A 25,177-nucleotide genomic window follows, 5' to 3' on the forward strand; every position below is an offset into this window, starting at 1 on the left:
TTTTAATCCTCTCAGGAGTGTGTCAAACAAGGGTATGACCTGGTAATTATAGTCATCACTCATCCTTTCTTTTTTTTGCCAGTGAAGAGGAAAGACATTGTTGGATGGGGGGGGTTTAAGGGACTGTTTGGCTGCGACCCTGAGTTGTGATACAGGTCACTGAGTTAAGTGGTTGGCTGTCAGACATGCTCACTGAGACCAAACGCAGCAACCGTCATTGCTGGCATTCAGTTGGCAAACTGCAAACCAAACAAGTCGCCGCTTGCTTTATAAAATCTAGCATCCCTCCATCTGTGCCATCTATGCCTTCCGCTCCTGATTCATTCTCTTCCCTCTTTTGGGCTTCCCCATCACCCCTCTTCATCCCTCTTCCTTTTTTTTGTAAAAGCCAGTTCGTCCTCAAAATACATAACCCAAGTCTGGCCTGTTTCTCATCTTCTCTCACTGCCTCCATCCTCCCAATTTCTCTGCTGGTATCCCTTCGCTCTCCGACTCCAGCCGGCCCTGTCAGTGTCCTCTCTGTGAAGGAGCTGAAAGACGGTGGTCCTGCTGTCTGGCGGCCTGTAAGAGGCTGCTAATGTGAAAAGCGAGTGCACAACGCTGCGAGAAAAAATATGTCGCTCCTGTGAACACTTAATGATTCATTATTCTGTATTGCCATAACACCACTCAAAATAATTATTCCGATGTGAACTGCAAGTTAAACAAGCAGTACGTCACGCTGTGTGTATGTGTGTGTATGAGAGGGGAGTGCATTTACGAGAGGATTTGAAATGCGGGCCTGCTCGTAGGTTACCTCTGTATTCTGTATATTTTTTTTGCTCTTTGTGTTTAACCACTGTGTGTTTGTGGATTTGCATGTGCATCCGAGTGGATTTTCCTTCTTTTCTTTTTTTTGTGTCTGTCTGTGCCTGGAAGGTCCCACACTGTCACATTTGGAAAACTCGCTTTGTCTACCTCATGTGTACTCTCGCCTTTTCCCTGCACCACAGCAAGTCACGCAGGCTCTTATTTAAACCATCTCCGCAGACGGAGAGTAAAAATCGTAACGAATATTCAGCCACAGGAGGAAAAATGAAATTTAAAAAATTGGCACATCATAGCACTCAGACACCTACACACAATTTCCTGAGAACAATGAAGCCCTAAGGGTAAGAGGGGATGAAGGGGGGAAGCATCCTCCCCCTCATCCCTCCTGTGACTTCTGCCTTAATGTGTGCTGGCGTTGCTTACTTTGCATCAGAGGCAAATATGAGTTTTTTGTGCAGGGCTGCAGCATGAACGTGGCTTGCTTCGCCACTGCAGATATGTTTGGTTGTTGGAATTCAATTAGTCAAATGTTCTTACTGAGAGCTCTGAGACGGAAACATGTCAAATGGAAATGTCTTGCAGGGAGGATAGACAGTGTAATTCTTCATTTATTTTTTTAATGAGAAAATGACCGGTCACGACTGACTTAAAAAAACATTTCATCTCGCCATTCTGGTATTTGGTGTTTAGCATAAGCTACATTTACTTGGCTGCACTAACACTGACTGCATTACTCGCCAACATAATTTTTTCCAAATGTGGACCGCCAGGGGACATGTATTATATAATGACTGAAGTGAGGAAATATTCCAACTGTTGACGTCTGTGCACATGACACGCACCCAAACCAGGCCCCCTCCGTCACCTGCTAAAGTTTACAACAGTAGGCGCTTCCTGGCTTGCACAGAGTCTGCACACTAATACCAGGGCATTACTGAAAAATGACTGTTCATGCTTTCAGCCAGCGTCACGTCACTTGAGAGGGCGCGGAGCATTCATAAATCTACACGAGCCATTACAGTCGTGCAGAGATGAGCACAGAGCACGTCGTTCTCCCTCCGTCTCTCTCTCTCACATTTGCATGCTGTATCTAAATCCCCATTCCAGCAATGACCATATCGTACTCGTCTTCTGAATAGACATGCATTTTAATATCTGGGTTAAGGATGAACCTCGCTTTGGTTCGGTAAACATGATACACTGAAAGCTCTTGTGTTTTTTTTTTGTGTTTTTGGTATTGCACACTCTACTACCATCAAATGTAGTCTTCTTCCGCCTCCCCAGTGTCTCATTACAAATACAGTAATAAAATGTAACACCAAATAGCAAAGATGCTGTGTGCATGCTTGTGTGTGTGTGTGTCCATGTGTGTGTGTGTGCGTGTGTGTGTCTGTGCGTGTGTGTGTGTACTTGTACTTCTATCTTTGTGAGGACAAGACGGATTATCAGACCTAACGCAGTGAAGACGGTTAAGACCTGGTTTGAGTGTAAGGGTTATAATAAGGTTTAGGCTCAGGATAAGGGTTGGGGTTAGACAGGATGGTTAAGGGTTAGGGTATGGGGCTGGGGACTGCATTAAGTCAATGTGAGTATGTGTGTGTATATTTGTATGTGTAGGCGATTATAATCCACTACAGGCTGGACTCTTCATATGAGACAGAAATCAGCATTCACACAGGCTCTAGTCTGATACCTCCAAACACATCACTGCTAAACCGCAAAATTGCATTACATAAGTAGCAAATAATTCCAAGTTTCAGTCCCTGTGCTCGCTCACCCACAGTTTCTCTCTCTGTCTGTCTCCCTCGGACTTTTCTTTTGGATGAGTCACATAACAGAAGTTTCAGGACCATGACATTAAACTAAAATCACATCCATAATAGACACAAAATGCCTGTCAAACAAAAGCCTGGTTTGACTCAGGTCTGGTGAGGAAAAAAAACAGGAAGGACGCGTAGGACACAAACGAGTCGAGACGAAAGCCAAAGATATGATACTTGATGCTTGTCATAAGATGTACTTCTTCATAGGATACAAGGGGCATGCCACAGGGTGGCTAGACAATAAAGTGGGAAAAGTCGGAGTAAAGGATAATCCTGTTCTTATTTAGCTGCTGACGGACGAGAAGCGACAGTCATCTTTGGGGCTGGTGTGACACCAAGACACAGAGTTGAAGAGACAGGATATAGTGCAGCATGTTTTGCCGGAAGCTTATCAGTTGGAAAGGTTACCTCAGTCCAGTTTCATTTGGAGACTTGGAAAAAGGCGCACACACACATTCGTTCAGTCCCATGCACACATTCAAATATGTGCACGAGTGCAATCATGTTAGTGTCAGGCAGACTGGGACTAAGATTTTTCTCCCTGATGTCAAAATGGTTTTACAAACTAAGAACTGATGGCTTGTGACATAAAGGACTATGTAATTGTAAAACTTGGTATCTCAGGCTTTAGACAGGCTGGTGGCAGCGGCGCTAAAATTTTTCTCTGTGGTCATGTCAGTGCAGGGACTTATCCTCCTCTTCGAGCCAGCACCATCACATTGAGTAAAGCAACTTGGGATTGACTTTTTAGGAAGCAGAATTGCACTTTCACCACCATTACACATTCCTCGCCTTCTCCTTTCACATTACAGTGTTTTATGCTCCAAGGGGCAGTGCCGGGTGGACGGATGAATTCACTACCGCGCTGTCCAAGTGCCAAATCCCATCTCCAAACCCATTACTCTGAGAGATGTGGGCTGCAATGTAAAACAAACCCCACAATCAGCAAGAGTAACCCGGGGTAAATCGGAGTCCGCATCGGGATTGCCATCATGTTGGAGGTCAGCTACTTATGGGATTAAATTACCTGCAACACGCAAAAAGCTATCGATCTGAGCTACAATGAAATGGTAAAAAAATATTGGAAAGTCTTCTCGAAGGAAAGAAAAAAGATAATGGCAAGCAGGTTGTCAGGTACCCCTGAGTTCAAGAAATCTTTAAAAGCTTTAAAGCTGTGAGCAGTTGGTGCACTTCACTTCAAAGCGACTCTCTTGCTTTAAGGTGAGACATGTTTCATAGGGCAAACATTTACCTTAATCTACGACCGGCTCAGTCCTTTCAGGAAGCGGTGTGAACGGACCTTGGGGAAAACTTGGGACATGGATCCATTGGGGGGGGGGAAAGACTAGAATACTAAAAAGACTTTTGGGGTGTCATGCAGACAGTAATTGGTAGACATCAATCTTTTTAAATGAAATGGATTTACATTTGGCTCTCGTTAAATCAATCACTGATCCTGATTGAATGTGTCGATAAGAAGCAGCCAATAAAAGTTGAAGGCAACATCAAAGTCAGGGGGGGATGGGAGCCTTCTGGTCTCCAGGCTGCATGTGGCCTGCGAGACAGCTTGATCTGGCCCCAAAAAATTCTCACGAGAGCTGTTTGTTTGTTTGTTTCCCTCTGGTTGTATGCATGTTAGCCGGGTCACGGTAACGGTAGAGAACACACACGTAGCTATTACGTCTAATGGCTTTCCATGAAAAACAGACAACTTGTAAAGACAAGTTTGCATTGTGGAAAAAGTCTTTTCATGTGTACTTGTGCCGCCGAAAAGATTTTGCTATTTTTCAAGAAAATGGGGCAGCAGCATAGGAGCTAGTGTAGAAGTGTATAAAACAAATATCCCTTTTTTTATTTTTACAGAAGGACCCTAATGTACCCCACTCTAGCCCCCCTGAATGGCTTACTTGGCACCCCTGCTCTCCTGGATGCCAACGGCAAAAAATGTTCATCCATAAATGAAGATTCATTGTTTATTGAAACCCACATGTAGCAATAATTCATGATTGGAATTAATTCACGGTTTATTTAAATGTGACCCCATCTGCCTCCTGCACATAGTCATTCTTGTAATGTCTGCAGACAATTTGCGCCATGCAGTCTGAAATAGTTTGCCGCCGGGTAAAGTCGGGTTTCATATGGGATTTGCCAGCTTCATCATCAGGTAAATATTTAAACCTCTTTTGCTGTTTCTAGTATGGACACAACAAGAAAGATAAGTCTTGGCATTTAGCGAATGATCCTGCCGGAAATCCACTAAGCCATCAGCTAAGCCCTCCTGAAAACATTTGGGACACAAATGTAACATTGAAGAGAGTAAAAACTATTTTTTTACACATGCCAGTGGGGTTCTAAGGATGGCGGTGAACATCTGTCCACCACTGTGGTCCTGACTGGAATATATGAACAACTATTTCATGTACTATTATGTTATTTAATTCAGACATTCGCGGTTCGCTGACATGCCCATCTTCGGTGATCTCCCTTTTTATCCCCTGAGGTTGACATCGTTCCAGCAAATGTGTGTGAAATGACAGCTATTGGATGGATTGCTATGGAATTTGGTTCTCATATCAATGTTGACCAGAAGATGAATCCTAATGACTATGGTGATCCCCTGCCTTTTTCTCTTAGTGGCATCACGAGGGGGTGCTGAGTGAAACACTTCCCCGGCTATTGCTTGGATTGCCATAAAACTTGGCACACGCCATGTCCCAACATCCCAAGCACAGCCTCGCAGAGCTGCTATCGTGACTGAAGTCCCGCTCTCTCTTGTTAGAAGTTATTCCAAGAGTGGTAATCTCAACATCTAGGTCAGCGGACATACGGGGGTAAACAAAAACCTATCGTGCCATGTACGGTCTGTGCTGACGTTGGACATTAGTTGTTTGTCATTGGCTTCATGAGATATGTGAAAGAATACCATTGAAATGTTAGTGTGTGTAGAGCTGGGTACTGAACCTATCGTCTGAACTCACAGGAACTCAGATCGTTGGGCGTTAATCCAATATGCCAAATTTAACCAAAACCTACATTCTATTACTCGTTCTCTACAGATGCATTGAGCAGTTTAGCATTATTTATTTTTTTGAATGGAAATGAGAATTAAAACATGTATCTACTATTTAAGCTATGAGGAATTAGAATACGGGGTATTGTATCTGTATCTGACATCATCTGTACCACAACTCGGATCTCGTAATGAAGCTAACCTCCTGTTCCCCGTTGGAGCTGCTGCTTGACACTGTTCAAAGTCTTCTGCACACAGTCTATCTGGGCAGATTACTCAGGATAAACAGTCGCACCAGTCGTTACCTTTCATGTATTGATTTTTTTCTTCCTAATGAGGTACTGCATGGCGGCAGTACTACAGGCAGCCCAGGTCCCAGGTGTACTCTGTGGGTTTTCTGCTTGGCAGCCAGTTGCTGTGCGAGACCTTTCCAGTAGTGGGACTTCATCCAATACCCTCTCCAGCAGCATGTAAACAGTGAGTGTGGAACAGCTACCTGGGCACTTTGGCCCTCCTACAAGCCTAACGTTATGCCAGCGGAACTGCTGTGTCCTGTCATTTGTCCTGCGGTGACTTTGGCAGGCTGGCAGGCAGTTTAACCTTGCAACGCAAAGGTAACTATGATTTAAGAGAACAAGCTCCGCATCACTGCTCCCCGAGCACCACTCAGAAAGACCCACTCCGATGCCACTGTATTCAAATAACTCTCCAGGTCAGCTCTGGCCGCTTTGACGGTTCTAATACGACCGTTGCCATTTCACTCTCAAAAATGGCTGTGACCTAGTTCTTGCAAATGTCGACGATGTCCAGAGGAAGAGAGGAGGGTAATTTGCCCTCATGTGCCATGTGTTGAGAACTGACCTCGCAGAGAATGAAGCAGGATGGATTCCCTTTACTTGAGTAATGAAGGTCAAGCTTTTTTTAAAAATGCCAAATACTTCAATATACACTAGTTCTTTTTCAACGCTATGATTATATAAACATTAAAAAATACATATCATCAAGGAGGCAAAGTGCAGTGGTTAGCAATTTCACCTAACATCAAGAATGAGTTTGAACCTTGGTTCGACCAGAGCTGTTGCTGTGCACGTTCTCTCCACTCGTGGTTTCCTGCCACAGTCTAAAAGACATTCAGGTTAGGTTAAATGGGGACTCAAAATTGCCTGTGTGAGAGTGAATGGTTGTTTGTCTCTATATGAGCCCTGTGGTAGACTGGAGCCCTGTCAGGGGGTTTACCCTTCCTCTGGCCAAGTATCAGCAGGGATTGGCTCTAGCCCTCCTGCAACCCTCAAAGGATAAGCGGTATAGCTAATGGATGAATGGATTGAGTTTATCTGAACAGAAATACCAACACGACAGCAGGCCAAGCAAACACTCATGGGAAAGACCCCAAAAATAAATTGTTACATCCAATACAGCAGGTGGATTGTGTGAAGATTTAAGATGTTCAAGTAATATATAGGTGGTGTTATTAGTAAAAAGGGTTTCTGTTCAATACTGGACCAATGCCAGTTCTGGTTAGGCCAAAATGTTGTTCCCTGTCTGCGACAGTCATTATATCTGAAAATTGCAGTTGAGGCCATTTGGCTCCATTAGTTCTGGTACATCATGAAAAACAACATTAACACACTAGCAAATTGCCATTTTGACAATGAGTTGCTGTAAACATGCAGCCCTCATTTGGATTCGTCAAAAGTTTTGGTTTCATCACTGTTCCCAGAATGAAACGGTCTCACCTCAGCGCGTGCATCGCATAACACTCCGCTTGCTGTCAGTCACCTGACACCCACCGGGGGAAGGTGTGAGTGTCTGCCAGGAATTAGTCCCTCAGAGACACGACACCTGAAGAATCACATTGTTATTTGCAGGTCCTCTCATTTTTAGAGGATGGCGAAAGCAGCAAAACTAAGTGACATAAGTACTGTCGGGATCTGTCTTCATTTATATTCATGAGAATTTGACTGAAGAATGCCAAAAACATTAGTTGATGAATTGATCTTCCTAATTCTGTGGTTTCCCGGTGAACTGTTGTGAATTTTCAGTATTCAATCACGATGTCAATAGACAGTGTGACTGGAGCCTGACCAATATTCCCGATACCGATACATCGGCCGATATATATATTTTAAAAATGTTTAAATCTGTCAATGATTCTTAAAATGACGTTATCAAACCTTCATGACAAAGACATGTAATTGAGGCTTGATTTTTTGGTAAAAAATAACTATAAATTGAAAATACAAATACAGCCAAATACATAGAACGTATAACAAGCATTTATCTTTCATAAAATGTAAACATAAATGCACATTTAAAGGCTCAAATCAGTTTGCCGATTATGTTGGTCGAGCTATTAAAATATCGGCCGATACCGGTATGTCTGTGAAAGTCTAATATCGGCCGATATTACCGGCTAACCAATATATCGGTCGGGCTCTAAGTGTGACCCAAGCCCATCGTGTGAACCAAGTACCAAGTTCCCCAAGGAACACCGCTCCCAAGATCATAGGCGCACACAAACCCCTCCGACATGATAAGGTGCCAATTGGCGGAGGAGCTGGAGGAGAGGAAAAACTGAAAAACCCTAATATGTCTCCTTTTATCACAGAGAATGAATGACAACAACCTCAAACACTTATTACGCCTGAAGTCAGCACTTTAACTTTAACAAAGTCAAGTTTGACTTTAAATCTAGTGCGCTGGAGCAGGGCAAAACAATATCCAATGTATGACTGCACCGTATGTAAATGCACTGGAGGTGCAAAGGTAAAGGATTCAATTCTATTCTGGGGCATTTTAAATCAAGCAAAATAAACAAACAAAAATAACAGGAAAGCATTCTAATGATCACTTAATCTATGTATGGGTTTGAAAAGGTAAATTGCAGCCCTTGGCTACAATCTAACATGTTCACTCCGTGAAACACACACAAACACGCCAGCTCCCCAAAGAGCAGCGGAGAGCGGCTTAGTACATATTACTTATTTATCACTCTCTGCTGTTGCAGGGCGCACTCATTTGAGGTTTATGAACACATAAGGGGGCCAAAAAATAAATTACTATGCAAATAGAATGCAACGTTTCCTCCCTTTTTATGTCGTTTGCTCGCTTGTTTATGTAACTGCACCATATCCACTTTGAAAAGTGCGAGTCCACTCTCTCAAGTGTATGAATTACTCTGGATAACCACCGGGCTGAAAAAAAGTTCATCAATCCGAGAACACCGAGTAATACGGGAGACAATTAAATGCCGGATCTAAGGAAAGAATAAATACCTGTGCGGATTAGACATCTGGTGTTACTTGGTATTTCAATGGTCGAGCAGTGAAACATTGCAGATATGGTAACTTTGAAAACGGTACAAAAATAACCTCATGGGCACGGACACTATCTAACCGCCGCATCTGAACTCAATCACACATTTGTGAACGTGATGACAAAGACGGAGAGGACAAGTGACAGGAAGTCTGCAGCAAGCCCCTGCCCGCTCGGCAAAAAGGGAGGAGCCAGCAAGATTACAAAAATTATCTATCAGGATATCTCATCGGTTTACTTTCATCACCCCAGAGGAAGGCGGCGGCAAGTTAAAAGAAAGGCATGGGCCAGGGGGAAGTGGGGACAGAGGTTCAAGAATACCCATGGGCTCGACATTAGAGAGATAATGCGAGGCTAAATCCAGCTCCAGCTGCTGGTGCTTTTCATCCAACTGTCCGACGTCAGATTCTTTTTTGTGTGTGGGGGGGGGGGGGGCATTATGGAGCCATTCCTTCCATTTCTGTTGTGCACTATCCAGTTAACCTGAAGTCAAAAACTGTTTAATCTACTGTATTATTTGTAAAAGTAATTTCCCATTTGGGTCGACTCCTCCTTTCTCTGTGAAGGTCGGGAAATTGGGCAAGTTATTAGTTCGGAAATACCCTTTTTTTTTTTTTTGATTTATAGTGTTGTTGCGGTTGTATATCAAAATAGAAATATAAATTCTAGAAAAAAAATAAATAAAGAAAAGAAAAGTTATTTCCATTTACTGAACTCAAGGCCTGACTTTGCACTACGTATATTCATGTCACTCCTGAGCCGCCTTTTTAGAATTGAAACATTTCGGAAGATTGAGTTTTCTCCTCGGAGTTAGTCCTCTGAGAAATACTGTCTGCAGCAGTGGGTTACAATGAATGAGAAAAGGAAACACACAAACACTCAATTGAAGTCTAGAGGCAAAAGCAATTCTTGTTTTAAAAAAAAAACAAAGCATATTTGGCATTCACAATCTTTCCAAGAAACTGAATTTGAATGAGAAGAAGAGAGCGTGGGAGATAATTGAAAAAAAAAAAGGGGGACGAGACTGTGTTACAGACTGAAATAAATCTCACAGGACAACAATTGTGCTTCCGAAATTCGGTACGGCAGGAGATGCCCTCATGTGAAAAAGGTAGCAGATGATGCAGACTGATCTGATTGTGCTGATCAGATTAGAAAAGAGAGGGTGCATTTAGCTAATGAAGCCTCTAGCCTGGTGAATCATTTCACTAATGAAAAGGCCATCGCCTGAATACGGGCTGTCTGCGTCTACAGCAAACAAGCGATCGAGGGCCACTCTCCCAGAATGCTGCCACGGGTCTGGCCGCCTGCTGCCGGGTCCGCCTGTGAGGGGAGCACGTCTGATCTAAACTACAGAGCAGTGACTGATTGGCTGACTGCTGTGGAGACTGGCAGAAGGCCCGCTGAGAGCAATGGGCGGGCGGCAGGTGTGCGAGTTCAGAGCATGTGTGGCGCTGGTAGGTGGTCGAGATGCAGAAAGCACAAGGGTGGACCCGTTACAACACCAAGGGCTCGGTTGTCTGTGTGGCAGGCGGACGAGCAATCACTGCAGCAGCATATTCCCATTCCCAGAGAAACAGACACAATGGGCGTCATGAGTCATTTGAACTGATTTGTCTCCAAAGCGCTTTTCAAAGAACCAAAGTGGATTCCAAGGAACCTGATGCAATCACCAATTTTTTCGCATTACTCCGGATCTTCTCTGGGGTTACGAACCAATTGTACGGGTCCAGGCCTGTCGTTGATGCATGATCTACAGAGAGTTTTGTTTTCCTAGAAGGGGGAAGACAGTTGGAATTAAGATCAACAATTCACTAACAGGGCACTCCACCGTTTTCTACACGCAGGGGTCAATTGGGAACAGTGCAAACAATTGTGTTTTCTGCGGCTCTGGACAGACCTTTCTCACATCTGAGGACAAAAACAAAACAATTGACGTCATCTGGTTCAATCAAAATTAGGCTTGAGACCTGTGTAATGAATTGGATTTTGAGAGTCTAATAACAGATGCTTCCCGAGTAGCATTCTGGGGATTGTAGGATCCAGCATTTTTTTAAACTTGACCCATATGAGGGGATAAAAGTCAAGATTTCTTTGAGTCTCTGCTCCTTCAAATTTGACTATTCTAGAACTATGGCTCAATTTAGCAGGGGCATGTACCCATCAACATTAATGGTATCAGTGATGCCCTTTCTTCAGTCATTTGGCCTGATCACAAGGTCAACATTTTGATTCCTGACATCCAAATTGTTATATTTTGTGACTTCTAAGGTGTAGTAATTGCCGAAAGTTTCTCACTCTGACAGCTGCCCACTGGGTCTTTGTGAAAGTTGCTGAAGGCCCCATCAGCGCAACATCACCTGCTGGAAAAATATTTTCTTCATTCGTCGCGAGGACTGTGACATGACATCCTCTTGACCGCTTCCCATCGACAGTAGGTCATTAGTCTGTCCAATAGGACAACTGACACAGCAAATGATGTTATTTTTGAAATCTGCTGATTTTTCCAACAGCAAAACCTGGAGGTCTGAAATTCTTCTTTTTTACTGGAAACTGTGTCAATGTTTGGTTGTGATTATGAACATCACACACACACACATGAATTAATAGATGCCTTCTAAAAACAGCACTGTCCTTTCAAATCTTGTATAACTGAAATAAATTAAATATCTACACAACCCCTGATGACTTCAATCAATATCACCACCTTTTGAAGTGAATAAAAGTGCATTCTGTGTCAAATGGGGTCTACTGAACTATCACCAAGTATACAGGCAATGGGCCTGTGTTAATGAAAAGCTATTAGCAGCATTCTCCATCCAAACAGCACAGGCCAAATCAATTTAGAGCATTTTATCCTGTACGCCCAAGGCTTTGTATTTAATCCATTGCCAAAGCAGTTGCACCATGTGCTTGTTGCAGGTTTTCAGCTGCACTGTGGCAATTCAATGGGCTAATGACAGCCACAGGAGTGTTGTGAAAGTTATTCTGTATCCCCCAGACACAGAAAAAAAAACTCCCATCTAGCACACTGTGGTAGATGTGGTTTCTGCAACACTGCAGGGGAAAGGGTGGTAGAACGGTTCAGGGAGCAGTGCTGAGGTGAGTTAATAAGCACCGCTGCGTCTGGGTGACCAATTACTGTCCTCTCTTTCATATTCTGAGGTGTGATGTGACGACTCGAGGCACCAATGACGCAGAGTTCCATCATCAAGCTGGATTGGCAGAACTAGTGTTTGTAGAAAAAAAGAGTGCTGATTTAGAAGCCGACATTTCTCTGGCAGAACCTGTGAAATGACAAAAAGTGGACAATCCCACAACATTGCTGGGGATATTTGAGGTGAAGGTGGCTGCATAAAAATGGTCAGCGGCGGAATGGACTGAGTTTCTGCTGCCCATTAAGACAGGGGAAGCGCAGACTGTGGCATTTCGATCTACCAGCTTCTTCTTGGAAGAGCTTTTTTTTTAGGGCTACTCTGCAAGGGATCACTGCCACTGGTTCCGTTCCACCAAGTTGAGGCTCGCCAACTGTCCGTTCACCTGCGCTGAGCTTCTGATGGAGGCAGTGTCTAGGTGGCTGCACCCAGGGCAGTCACCTCTTGAGAAAGGGGATACTGGAGTGGATTTTGCTGGAGCAGTTTGTGGAGGGGCTCCCAACCAGGGACCTCAGAGTGGGTACAGTGGGTAAAAACTCGCTGTCAGTGACCTCCTCAGGGACCAGTCACCCGAGAAACGACTACCATCCTCCACTCATCTTACCCCTGCGCCTCACATACTCGCACACCTAGTTTCCTTGGGTGATCAGGTCATCTGACACCGCAGATAGGGAGGGGAAACAGGTGACGCCTGAAGACTGAGATGAACTAGGTCCCAAGGTACCAACTCTCGCCAAACATGCCTTGCTCCCTTTTGTGATGACCATCTCACAGAGAGCAGACACTGCCAACTTGCAAGAGCGTTTTGCTGATGTTTTCTCCCTCCTGTCAGGAAGTGTCCCATTGCACCATATAGAGACTCATGAGGCATGGCGGTGTGTTCAAGGCCCTATTAGTTGCCTGGCTGCAAAAAAAAAGAGGTTCAGTGAAGGAGCGATGTTGGAGATGAGGGCGTCCCACAGGGCTTGGTGAAAGACGGGTCTGTATGGTTCTGTATGGTGGACTATCACAGGTAGAATTAAATTTCACAGTTCGATGCCTACCTGATACCTGGGATCTGCTGGGCACTGCACTTTTTTAATGACACTGGAATTAACCAAGGGCTAGTAGCAGATCCCATTGTATCTGGGGTCTCTTTATTCCCCAGAGACCAGTTTGTCACACTTCTACCCTTGTCTTGTTCAGAGCCCCAGACATCTTCCAAAACCTCAATGGTGTGCTTGGATGGATCATCCATGGGGAAACCTGGGATCATTGCTTTTTACACAGCACAGAAATTCTCCTTCTTGGGAGGTGAGGGACTTCGTCAATTCCTAAAACATCACTTTAGGTCAAGGTCTCTCAACTGTGCAGGAGACTAAAGGAGATGGGAAAGTGCTTTCGGATATGCCACAGACAGAGCTGATGCATACAGTATGTGGAAACCAGCCGGATACATCTGAGCCCTTCCACTGATCTCTGGCTGCTAAGTCAATCTAAAAGTCAAACACACTCACTCCTCAATCTTAAGTGCTAATAAAGCAATTGCCCTCTGCTGAAACTATTCCCCAACGCTGTATCCACAATGTGTTTTGCACGTGTCTGTGCAGTTGCCAATTCTGTTTCAACATAGCACATATCACTACATACACAGGTCTGGTTGTAAGTGTGCATTATTGTGTGCATATACAGTATATAAGGGTCCTGGTAAAACACGATATAGCAGAGGAGACATTGCTATGATAAATTGTCTGTGTTTCCACTATATAGAAATCACTGCAATCTCATGAGGTCACATTTACATATCTGTGCAGAGTGCTTTTAATTTCAAATGATGGATACAGGAAGTGGAGTCACAGGACGAGACTCAGCCAAGGCGAGTATTTGCAGCTGCAGCCGCAGCTCAGGGCGAAAGGGAGAGGGAGGGGAAAAAGAGAAAATGAATGGAGAGCGAGATGAAGTTAGATTTAACAAGCCAACTTTAACATTAAACATAAAGTTTGATATATTTTTATAGCCTATACCTATATATTCACTCTGATAACCGGCGTACTACTCGCATGAGCACCACCCACATGCACCGACTGGTCATCAGGCAAATACATCACCCCCCCAATACTAAAAAGAAATCCTGCGCCGAAACACAATGTGTGTGTACAGCAGAGTCCAAGACCAAGCCTGGACCAATGCCACTGAGCAGGTAGAGTCCATAAATCATTGTTCAGTCAGGGACGTAGACACAGAGAGTCTCCACCTGCTGTAAAACTACCCAGAACTCGCCTCTCAACTGCCAAGAGCTTAATGCACACACACACACACACACACACACACACACTCTCACACGTGCAGGATGCGGTGGTCAACACGGATCTCACAGCATCCATTGGGCCTGAACGGAGAGGGGGGGAAAAAGGGGTTTTATGGCCCTAATGCAGACGTCAAGGGCAATGTAGTTTTGATTTAAAGTGGCCCTGTGGCCGGATTGTGATGTATTGCAGAGGAGCGGCGTTTTACATGGTGATGAATATTGTTGTGTGTGGGACCAGATAAATTCTCACGACACATCATGGGGTGCTATACGCCAGGCACTCAGCCTCGAAGGTTGCCAGGGAGAAGCAAGACCATTATTCATAAAGAATTTATTCATTTATTTTTCTTTTTTTTTTCTCTTTCTCTCATGAAGAAATTCACTCTGCAGCGGGCTACAAGCCTTTACAGGTGTGGTTTTTAAAAAGGGCAGAAATGAGGGAGGGCTTATATAAAGGAAGAAAATGCTTTGAAGAAGGATGGACACGAACAACAAAAATAATTACAATGGATTTCTCACGGCCAGCGAGGGTTTTGATTGCAATTTGAGTGGTCGCTCACGACAACACGGAGAAGGAAAAACTCCAAACTGAGAAAAAAAAACTAAAAACATTCCTATTGATTCTCCCTCTTGTGCCTCTCCTTCACTTCACCCTCTTCTGCAATCCCCCCTTTTTCATCTTTGCCCTTTCTCTCCTTGTCTATTCCCTCTGAGGGGATATGAACACATACAATGTTGTTCGACCGGGCAAAGAAGGAGGTGATGGAGGAACCACGGTGTGCTCCGCGCCAGAGAGACGGAGCAGCAGATGCTTGTCATAAATCTAAACTAAATGGTCGGTTTTTACAAGGTGTGCAATGCATGGTGAACGTCTTTACACATGACTGACACCGTCAAGCACAAAGAATCCGTTACAAGTCACACGTCGCAGGTAAATGGAGGCTGCGGTGAACAGAAAACACCTTCTTCACTTGATATATGCGCCCGGTGACGCGTAGCCGCTTGTGTGGCGGAGGGCCCGCCGTGAGGACGAGATGATAACTGTGCTTCCAGTTTAATGTTATAACATGTCATAATCCTCTTACGGCTGGGATAGTAGATGATCTCCACACAAAAGGAATTTTTGCGCGGAACAAGCAAAGCCCAGTGTACCTTATCCCCATCACTCTTTCCTCCCTGATGGGGGCAGCTGTCCCGTAGTCCCCCCCACCCCAACCAACAAAACATTAATACGCGTGCATTGTAAATATCAGCATACAGCAGCAGATAATGTGCAGTGATGGGAGACAACAGTCAACCCCCCCACAAGCATAATGTCCCTATTCATAAAACAGACTGTGTAAATCTCTTCGGGGGCTGGAATGGCCTGACAGACACCCATGGGTGGGGCCTGTGAGAGAATTTCATTTTCTATAGACCATATAACAATAGATATCTGTATAATTTTTATATACATTCTAAGGTGTTTCTGAGGCAACGTGGACAGAATCAGGAATGTGTCACACTCTGTTGGGAATCTCATGACAGATTCCCCCACTTTCCGGCCACAATTCAAGTTGTTTTTATGAGATATGGAAATAAATATGAGACTTAAATTTCTGCTAAAACTTCTTTGTTTTAGCCCATTTTTTTAGTGCAGCATTATAGCTGAGGCTTTCTTTTAATTCCGCATATCGTGCACCATGTAATTTAAGCCCAATGTCAATGTTTAGTGCCAATGCCAGATGTAGTGCGCTTTCTGTAGCATAAATGAGGCTGTGGAGGTCGTGGACTGGCTAACGAGCATGTAACACTTCTGACTTTGATGCAGGAGAACACAGTGGAACTCCAGTCCCAAACCCACGTCTCTCCTTTAGATGAAGTGTTCTGTGGCAGTGTGCGCGGAGAGACACTAATCTTTTTTGTGCAAAAAAATTACTCCTGGACCATTTGTGCAATCCATGTTGAGGTAGCTGTAAGGTGTGTGTGTGTGTGTGTGTGGTAGCTCAGCCTCTGATTGAACTCAGAAGTCATTCGAAAACACATACAGCACATTCCCAGTGTCTGTGTTTGCCTTAGTTTGCACAACTCCACATGAATATGCATCCAGTTGCGCTCACACTTGTCTTTCCGTTGCCTCTGTTTGCAATCACTCCGTCAGCGCACCAGTTTTTTTTACCAGTTTGAACCATTCTCTTGAATTAGATGGGGGGGAGAAAGGAAAAACTATTTTACTGTTATGTAAGTTTCTCCAGAATCATTGGATACAGCGCGCTTGTCTTGTGTGTAGCGCTTTAAAAGCTGATATGTACATTTCGGGGATGAGCTCCTCCTCTCCACTAACACTACCAGCCAGGTCATCCTTCCTTTTGTCGTAGACGTCGCCTCTTTAAGGTGAAAGGCTGCCTCTGATCCCCTGTGATCCTCGGCATTAGTGGCAATATTCAACAGCATCTCTGAAAACGACCCATCTGCCCGTCTACATGTTCCGTATGCATGACCTCTGGGATTCAGAGCATGATCGTCAGAGCTACCAGCCCCTCCCACGTCCAACCCACTGCGCGATTAAAGCAGCCGCAGACCTATATCACCACTTAATCCTTTTTAGTGAAGAATTTCAGATACCTAACTGTGTCAACATCTGACGGAGGATAACACTTCATGAAAAAAATGAAAGAGATTACATCAGTTTATATTATTCAACACAGAATATAACAATTACATACAACGGTGATACGGGTAATCTTGTGCTAGCAATGAGATCAAATTTCAGTGTGTCTACTGTCAGATGACTAGTGCGAGTGTACAGTCGTGGAGTAAAGTTTTAGATTCAGCCGGGCTATAGGAGTAACACGATCAAACAAAAGTTCTCAACATCCATATTAGATGGATGAAAGATGCTTGTAATTGTCACATGTCGAGATATACAACGGGAGGAATTGACCAATGAGAGCTCTCAAAGCTGAAGCCAATGCGTCTTGATCACCCGGTGGATGCGGTGTAGATCATAAACCCCGCCCCCTTCCATGTTCGTAGATGGGATAATGGGCCAAACTAAAAAAGTCAAACTACACGTTAAATACATTAATTCCAAATATAGTTTGTGTTTCTTAGGAAGTTCTTATCACACTGATGTATGTTCAAGTGGTTTTTTTTAACGATAAGTCTGATCAATTAATTATCTGACGCTAAAAAAATGGGGAGACATCATGATTGACAGCTATGATTGACTTGCCCTTGGTCACACGGGTGAATCGGGACCTGGATACCTCGGCTCGACTCCCCGATCCACGCTGTGCAGACTCTGGCTCCAAATGACATCGACCAGCACAACATGGCAACACCAGTATATCTGATATATGTCCGCTCAATTTTCTGTACAGTGGGAGGATGTGGAGGAGGTCATTGGCATAGACAGATACAAACACATCGCTACTGGTCACTTTTGGGGACACTATATAATATAGACTCGGATTCATCTCCTGGGGACTTTCCCTTATAGCCTACCCTTTACTACTCCCCCAACCTTAACCAATGACCCAAAAATCTGGACATGCCGTCCCTATTAACTGGGTGCTGTCTGAAATGTGTCCCTAAAAGTGGCTTATGACTGACAGACAGACACACACGCACGCCATTAGGGCTTGACAGAGGGCACCCCTCCAGAAAAAATACCCTGGATCATTAGGGACTGAAATCTCATATTAATCCTTACTCACCCTTCCAGCACTGCACATTAAACACCACTCTGCTCCTATCTCTGTCTCTATCCCTCTCGCTCTCTCTCACACTCAGACACATACACACACAAATAAATCCACAGCATACAGCGACTCCATGGCGGCTGCCCTATCACCTCACCATGGCAACACTAAGATCTGTTTAGACACCATGCGGACTCATAACCACCTCTCTTCTTGTCTCTCTCTCTCACACACACACACACACACACACACACACACACACACACACACACACACACACACACACACACACACACACACACACACACACACACACACACACACACACACACACACACACACACACACACACACACACACACACACACACACCTCGATAAAAGACTTCACTGGACTCAGCTTCGTGGCCTACAAAGCTTATAAATTCCCTTTAAACACGGGACAAGGGAATGCGTGAGTAGATTAGTCACTACATCATAAAAACACGGTTTCTAAATGATCTCTCCTGGAAATCATGGACGGGATCAACACACACACACACGTGGACTAAAGAGGGGGAACACACGTAGAGCGAGCTGTTTGGATTTGGAGGATACGATTATACTTAAAGATTTCTTTGATTCAGTTTCAGTGTGAGCTTATGTTAGACCGATATGATTTACTTAGAAACTGTCAGTCTCTTGCTCTCAAACCACCTTGAGTCTTGACTTTTTTCTTTTTTTTTTACAAGAATCGTTGAATAAATTAAACCTCTTTCAAGCTCTTCATTTTGTCATTTTCTCAGAACTATATTGGTTCAGTCCCAAGATACAATTGAATGCTTCTTAAATTCCTTAAAAAAAACACTGGTCTTTATACAAGTCGTATTCATCTAACAATAAAACAGACTTGTATGAACCAACAGCATAACCTCAATGTGTTTAAATTGACATTTCTGTAGTGAAGCACACAGAGGGATGAAAGGGATTTAAGGGGTTGAACCATTTTCAATTCCACGTACGGTATTTCCCTGCAATCGGCGAAAGGTTTGTCGATTGAAGAGGAGCGAAAAATCGTGTTTGAAGTTATATATTGTGCTCTTCAGTCAATATTCAGGCGTCTCTGAGACAAACACGATTATCCGTGTCATCTTTGTGGCTCCGTCAGCGAGGCTCTCACGAAAGACTCCGCCTTCATCTCGGTCGATAACCCCCCCCCCCGCAAGAGATGGTTGTGATTCAGTAACCTGGTGTGGAAAAATGTACAAACGGCCTGAGAAGGATGTAACCTTTTGTTATCAGTGTTTGCTTCACCGAAGCGCAGACTGCGTCTGGCAGGATTATTGTTTTTCTCATTTGAACTAATGAGATGATAACCTGCAACAGAGGGGGGGGGGACATGAATTTCAGGCTGCCACCACTTGGAGGGAATATAGCATGTAAATTGAAGTGGGTGGAAGTATAAAAAAAATAATAGGCTAATATACATACAGCTATAATCAGATTAGGTGTATTAAGGCGAGGGACACATACGGTGGGTATTGATTGAGTTACAGCATACAGCCACATCTATCACTGGGGATGTGGATAAATCATTTACATGAGGAATGGAAAACAATGACTCGTATGAAACTCCTTAATTTTCATCCGTAATCCAAAATATTAAAAAAAAAAAAAACTCCCCACAAATGATTGATGATGGAAACACTCAAAGCCGTGATGGTAGGCAACGTGAAGGATTTTGCTTTGACTGAAATTGGAAATGAAATGAAAATGCAGTGATATAGACTCGGCCTTGAATAATTCTTTGATGCACTGAAGGGACTAAACGAATTTCCTGGAGATTCGTGTCGGAGCAGAGAGATATGCCGACTGAGTGTAGTACGTTTTCATTGCTTTATTATATCTTTTCTTTTGCTTTTTGTAGGAGTGATTAATTGTAAGGCTGCTTCAGGGTAGTTTCCAAAGTGACAGTGAACTGAATATTTGGAACCAGATATATAAAAACAATTTTAAAAAGCCCCGTGTCAGTGCACAGACAGGGTCATCCATCCATTACGTGGCTATAGAGGGAACAGACAAACAAACACAAATGGGCCCTCTGTCTGTCCATTATCACCACCCGCGCTTCACCAGTCCTCGGCCGCTCCCACACTCTCTCCGAGGTGGGTGTCATGAGGCATTCGGACTGTCGCCACACAGACACCCATCAGCGCGTTAAATGCGTGGTGGGAACAGATTTTGGAGGATTTGGAGTAATGGAATAATCACTGTGAAGGAGCACGGCGCAGCGGAGTCATGCAAGACTGGTTGTGGCCGACCTTGGGTTCCGTCAATACAATCAGCCGTGTCTATCTCCGAACAGCACTGGGCCTGCCGCCTCTCGGACGAGCTGGAATCAAAGCCAATCTCAAGTCGTGATTACAATGGATGGATTTTTTTTTTCCACCAGTGGCCTGTGAAGTGAGACGACTACAATGAGGGAGCCCGAACAAAATAGAATCTAAACAAAGGTTTAAAAAATAACCCCAAAAAAAAAACCATTGGAGCCAACCCAATTTGCTTCCTTATCTTAGCAAATAGATATCGTAACCTTTGAAGTCATTTTCACAGTCACTACGAACAGAGCTGCAATATGTTCCACACGTTATTATGATTTATTATTTGTCCCCGGGGCCGTGTGCGTGTGCGTGTGTATAGGGAACCCGCGGCTGTTCGTGTGCGTGTCATTTGCTCGATGTGTGCCAGCGGTGTACTCTGCCCGCGTGTTGTGTAATTGTGTTGTCACCGAGGTGCGCGGAGAGCTGTCGGTGAGAGGCAAAGAGACGGGGCCTGGACATGGGGGGGGGCTGGGGGTGCTGATGCACGTGGGTGGTCAGCGGGGTGAAAAGGTCAGCCGCCGAGTGTTGCCTTCGCCCACATGGGTCCTGAAAGCCGATCTGTTTGCCTCAATGAACGAAGGACAAAACAGCGAAGGGGGGGGGGGGGGGACTCAACGGGCAGGGCACAAACATACAGATACTGTGAAGTATCTTTCACTGCTCCTACTTCACGCTTTCCCCCCCGTTTCCACCTCTCTTTCTCTCTCTCCCCCCTCTCCCCCCTCTCCGGACCCCTCTGGCTGGGATTTGTGATCCAAGATCAGCGCGGCCGTAATGCCCTTCTCTGTAGACTGACAGATGATACAGCCTGCCCTTTGGGCTCCAGTCGGAATGGCTACAGATCAATACCCGAGCTGGCTGCCTGTCAGCATTCACACAAACATGCACAGATGCTCACGCAGCCCACATTGATGCACACACACACACACACACACACACACACACACATTCACGTGCAAGGCCATAGCATCAAAGCCCATCTGAGCCCATCTGAGCCAGCTGGCATTTACCGGAACAGGACCTGGATGTGTGCAACACAACAGGAGGGAACATTCCCGGGATAGTTCCCAGCCTAGAGGAGCAGCGTGGTTGGAGGATGACGGAGCCGGGGGGAATTCGTCCCACGGATTCCACTGGCTCCGCCGGCTGGTTAAATTAAGCAGTTGGGAGAAGAGACGGACGAACTGACTGACTGACCGAAACAAAGCAACAGGTTGAGGAAACAATGAAGAGGTTGACGTGTCTGTCTCTGTGTGTGTGTGTGTGTGTGTGTGTGTGTGTGTGTCAGGGTGGCCGTTTAACCTCTGCGGGAGAATGTGTGTGTGGTCATTTGTGATTGACACCACGGTGTGTGCTGCGGTGCTAATTGTGGTTTCGGTGTCGCTCCATTAGCTGAGAATGTGCGACGATAGTTAACTCGTCAGGCAAAGATGAATCCACTGAAACAGTGGAAGCGCAGTACATTTGTGCATAACATTGAGTGGATTTTAGTTTTTGCTAATCAATTTTTCTTTGGTTTTTAAATAATAAGGTGTGAGGATTCGATGCAAGGACTGAATGAAAGGCTAAGATGGACTTTTTGGGGAATAGTGCTTGTTGCTCCCCAACATCATGCTCAACTCACATAAGCAGAATAATGACCCATCTGGCTGGAGAAATTTGAAATCACGCTCCCTGTCACCACCGTCAGGTGCAGATGCTGTTATTAGACACATGCAATGATATGCAAATGTTGTGAAAGGATTATTTCTTTCCATTCAGAAGGGTGGATCGTCATATTGTTGCACTGTTGTGCACATGCAAACAGTTTCATCTACAGTATACATAATGTGATTATTTTACATTATTTATGCTGACAATGAAGAATGTATTAGAGCAAACAATCTCAAACTGAGGCAATGGATGTGACCTGCACATTGCTGCACGCTCCCGCCATCCTTCAGGGCAGAACCGATGTGTACTGACCTATGCAAATAAACGGTGTCCAAGGGGCGGCAGTATTGCGATTGTTCCACCGTCTGTTGCGTCACCGATCCTTGCTACATAAATAAAAATGAGAGATGTATAAATAATGCAAGCACAGATTTGACACTGGGAATAACAGCGACGCCCCCCACACACCTACATACACACACACACACACTCAACTTGTCTGCCACCCCCCTTCTCTCTCAAGCAGGCAGTAATTTATTGTCTCCCACTGCCATAGCAGACTCAATCAATAGCCAATTAAAGAAAGGCATATGAGGTCTCCAGTGGCAACCGGTGCATGTGGCGCCATTTGGCCGGGGAAATAAATATGTAAATGGTTCACGGGCGGAATAGCATCTAGTCAGTATCTTTCAGCAAGTACAACGGGAGGCATATCAATAACTTCCTCTACACACACACACACACACACACACACATTAACCTCCCTCTACCGCGCTGCAGGACCACTGGCGGCCAAACAGACCCGAAGGAGCCGGTGTGAGACGTACTTGTTTGTGTCCTTGATTGTCAATATGAATGAATGGCCGGTTGAAGTGAACATTATTTAGACACACACACACACACACACTGCATAGATGTAATATTTAAGACAGTAAGTAAAGACACTGCTAAACAACTTAACTTCCGAAATGCTTTGTTGTCGGGGTTTTTTTGGCCTGATGGCACATTTCGTCATATTATAGAACCGACCTCACAGGCCTCATAGTTCCTCCCCTCTCTCTCTCTCTGTCTCTGTCTCTGTCTGTCATTCACTGCTGCACAAAAACCCTCCAAAGTCTTCCATGGTGAGAAAAGGGACAAGAAGGATACAGCTGGCTCCAGAGATGGCTACAGAAGGAGTGTCAGACAGTGCGATTGAGAGAAAAGGGGAAAAAAAGCCACAGTAACGCCGGAGATGTCAAATTCCGAGCAGCTCTGAAAAGAACAGACAGCTGAAAATGCAATATTTTCCCTGCAGACAACATTTCAAACATGGAAGATGTCGAGGCGATCATCTGACTTTGCATCATCTTGTGCTACTGTCTAAAAAAAAAAAAGAATAAATATATATATATATATATATATATACACTCTGATATGTAAACCAAGACAAAAGAAGAGCCGCTTCAGTTAAGTACAAATAATCATAGAAAGTACTGACTTGTTAATCCCTTCGTCAAAATAAACATCTTAGCTAAAGCTTCAAATATCATGGAATTGGCAATATCATATTGCTATATTTTCGCAAATTAGTGGACCAGGCTGCGCTGCTTGATCTGCTCCAATAGGGTGTCTGCAATCTGCTGCCAGCGCTCAATTAAAGCAGAGAATAAAAAAAGCAAGACGGTATGATTAACAGAATATTGACAGTGTATTGAGGAATACACTTGGATCATAAAAAGGATTTTAATGTGGTTAAAGCTTAATGAAACCATAAAACAAAGTTATAACGGAGCGGCCCCGCGCTGAGCAGCCAGGACCAGGTTATGGCAGAATATAAAAGTAAATAGTGTGTTTACTGGAGAACTGTATATCAATTTTATGCTACTTTATACTTCTAATACATCTGTATATGGAGTATGCTCGGCTCTGTGACGATGTCAAATTAACCCGGACTTGTCGGCCCCTGGTCTTCGTGGCCACCAGACTTCAAGAGCGGCTTCAAGAGTCAATGATCACCCTGCTGAAGGGGAAACACATCCCAGGAATTGTGGAACATCTATGTCACACAAATATGCAATCACAGAGCGCTCAATCACCCTGCTGACTGTCAGGCCTGGGGCGGGACGCTCGGATTTCTGGAAAAACAAGAGATGAACCATGGGAGCGTAAGAGTCACGAAACCTCGAGTCCCTTCAGCCCGAAACAGCCATAAATAATCTCAAGCCCCGGAACTTTACACCTCGACAGGGGGCCCCGACACTTCCAGGGAGAGGAGTTCAACCTCACATTTGTGAAACCCTCCCGTCATCCGGACAAGATTATCCACCTCGCCACATCTGTACCCTTATCAACTCTGCACGCGGTCTGGGTCGAAATGAATGGAAATGTGTGAATGAACGTGTTCTTAACCGACCAAAGGGGAGCTTGTTGAACAAACAGAGCGGTACTAATTACGGGCGCCTCAGTTTCATTTTTGCTGCCCTGTTAACACGTCGCCGTCGCAGATGGAGGAGAGGTGTGGCAGGTGAAAGCAGAAATCCTACCTTTCCTTGGAGGGGCGAGAGGCAGGGGGGGGGGGGGAGACGGTCTGCTCCTCAGGCTGGGGATGGATGTCAAAAGCCTGTCAAAACAGTGGATCAGTCATTATGTGGTCTGGCACGGGATACAATTGTAATTTCCATTTCTTTAAATTGTATTCACCCCTTCATGTACTAAATCAGTGAGCCAGTGAGTGCCCCTCCGGCATGCTGGTATTCCCTACCTCTACTTCTTCCAGTCCCATAAGTTACAAATGTCCTCGAGAGAAACAAGCTTATTTGAACAATAAAACACGAACGTATATTTCAAAAACCTCGTCTTGCGTCTGACCAGCCTGGGGTTGTTATGAAAATTTGAAGCACGTCCACAGCGCGACCTCTGGCAAGTCTGTTCACAGCCGTTTGCACAACAGCTCACTTGAGCAGTCTCCCTGTGATTTTACACAACGGTCAGCCGGCTGGTCTGACCCCCAGGTCAAGACAACTCGGCTCTTTGAGTACGACCTTGCACGGCACGCTGCAGCACAAAGCACAGTCGCAGCATGGCCGCGGGACAACATGTG

At 44.7% G+C, this 25,177-nt stretch overlaps 1 protein-coding gene across 3 annotated transcripts in view; it reads right to left on the reverse strand.

The window, feature by feature from the left end:
* The window catches only part of tspan9a (tetraspanin 9a), a 142,060-nt gene that overhangs the window by 77,626 nt on the left and 39,257 nt on the right, over positions 1-25,177 (reverse strand). For 2 of the 3 annotated variants that reach the window (XM_047333475.1, XM_047333473.1), the window contains one exon: positions 24,621-24,697. The exons of the other annotated variant lie outside the window; for it this stretch is intronic. The gene's annotated coding sequence lies outside the window, so the exon portion shown is untranslated. The remainder of the gene's footprint in view (positions 1-24,620; positions 24,698-25,177) is intronic. 3 annotated transcript variants of the gene reach the window in all.

This window comes from Scophthalmus maximus, chromosome 7, assembly GCF_022379125.1.
Source record: "Scophthalmus maximus strain ysfricsl-2021 chromosome 7, ASM2237912v1, whole genome shotgun sequence".
Classification (NCBI taxonomy): domain Eukaryota; kingdom Metazoa; phylum Chordata; class Actinopteri; order Pleuronectiformes; family Scophthalmidae; genus Scophthalmus; species Scophthalmus maximus.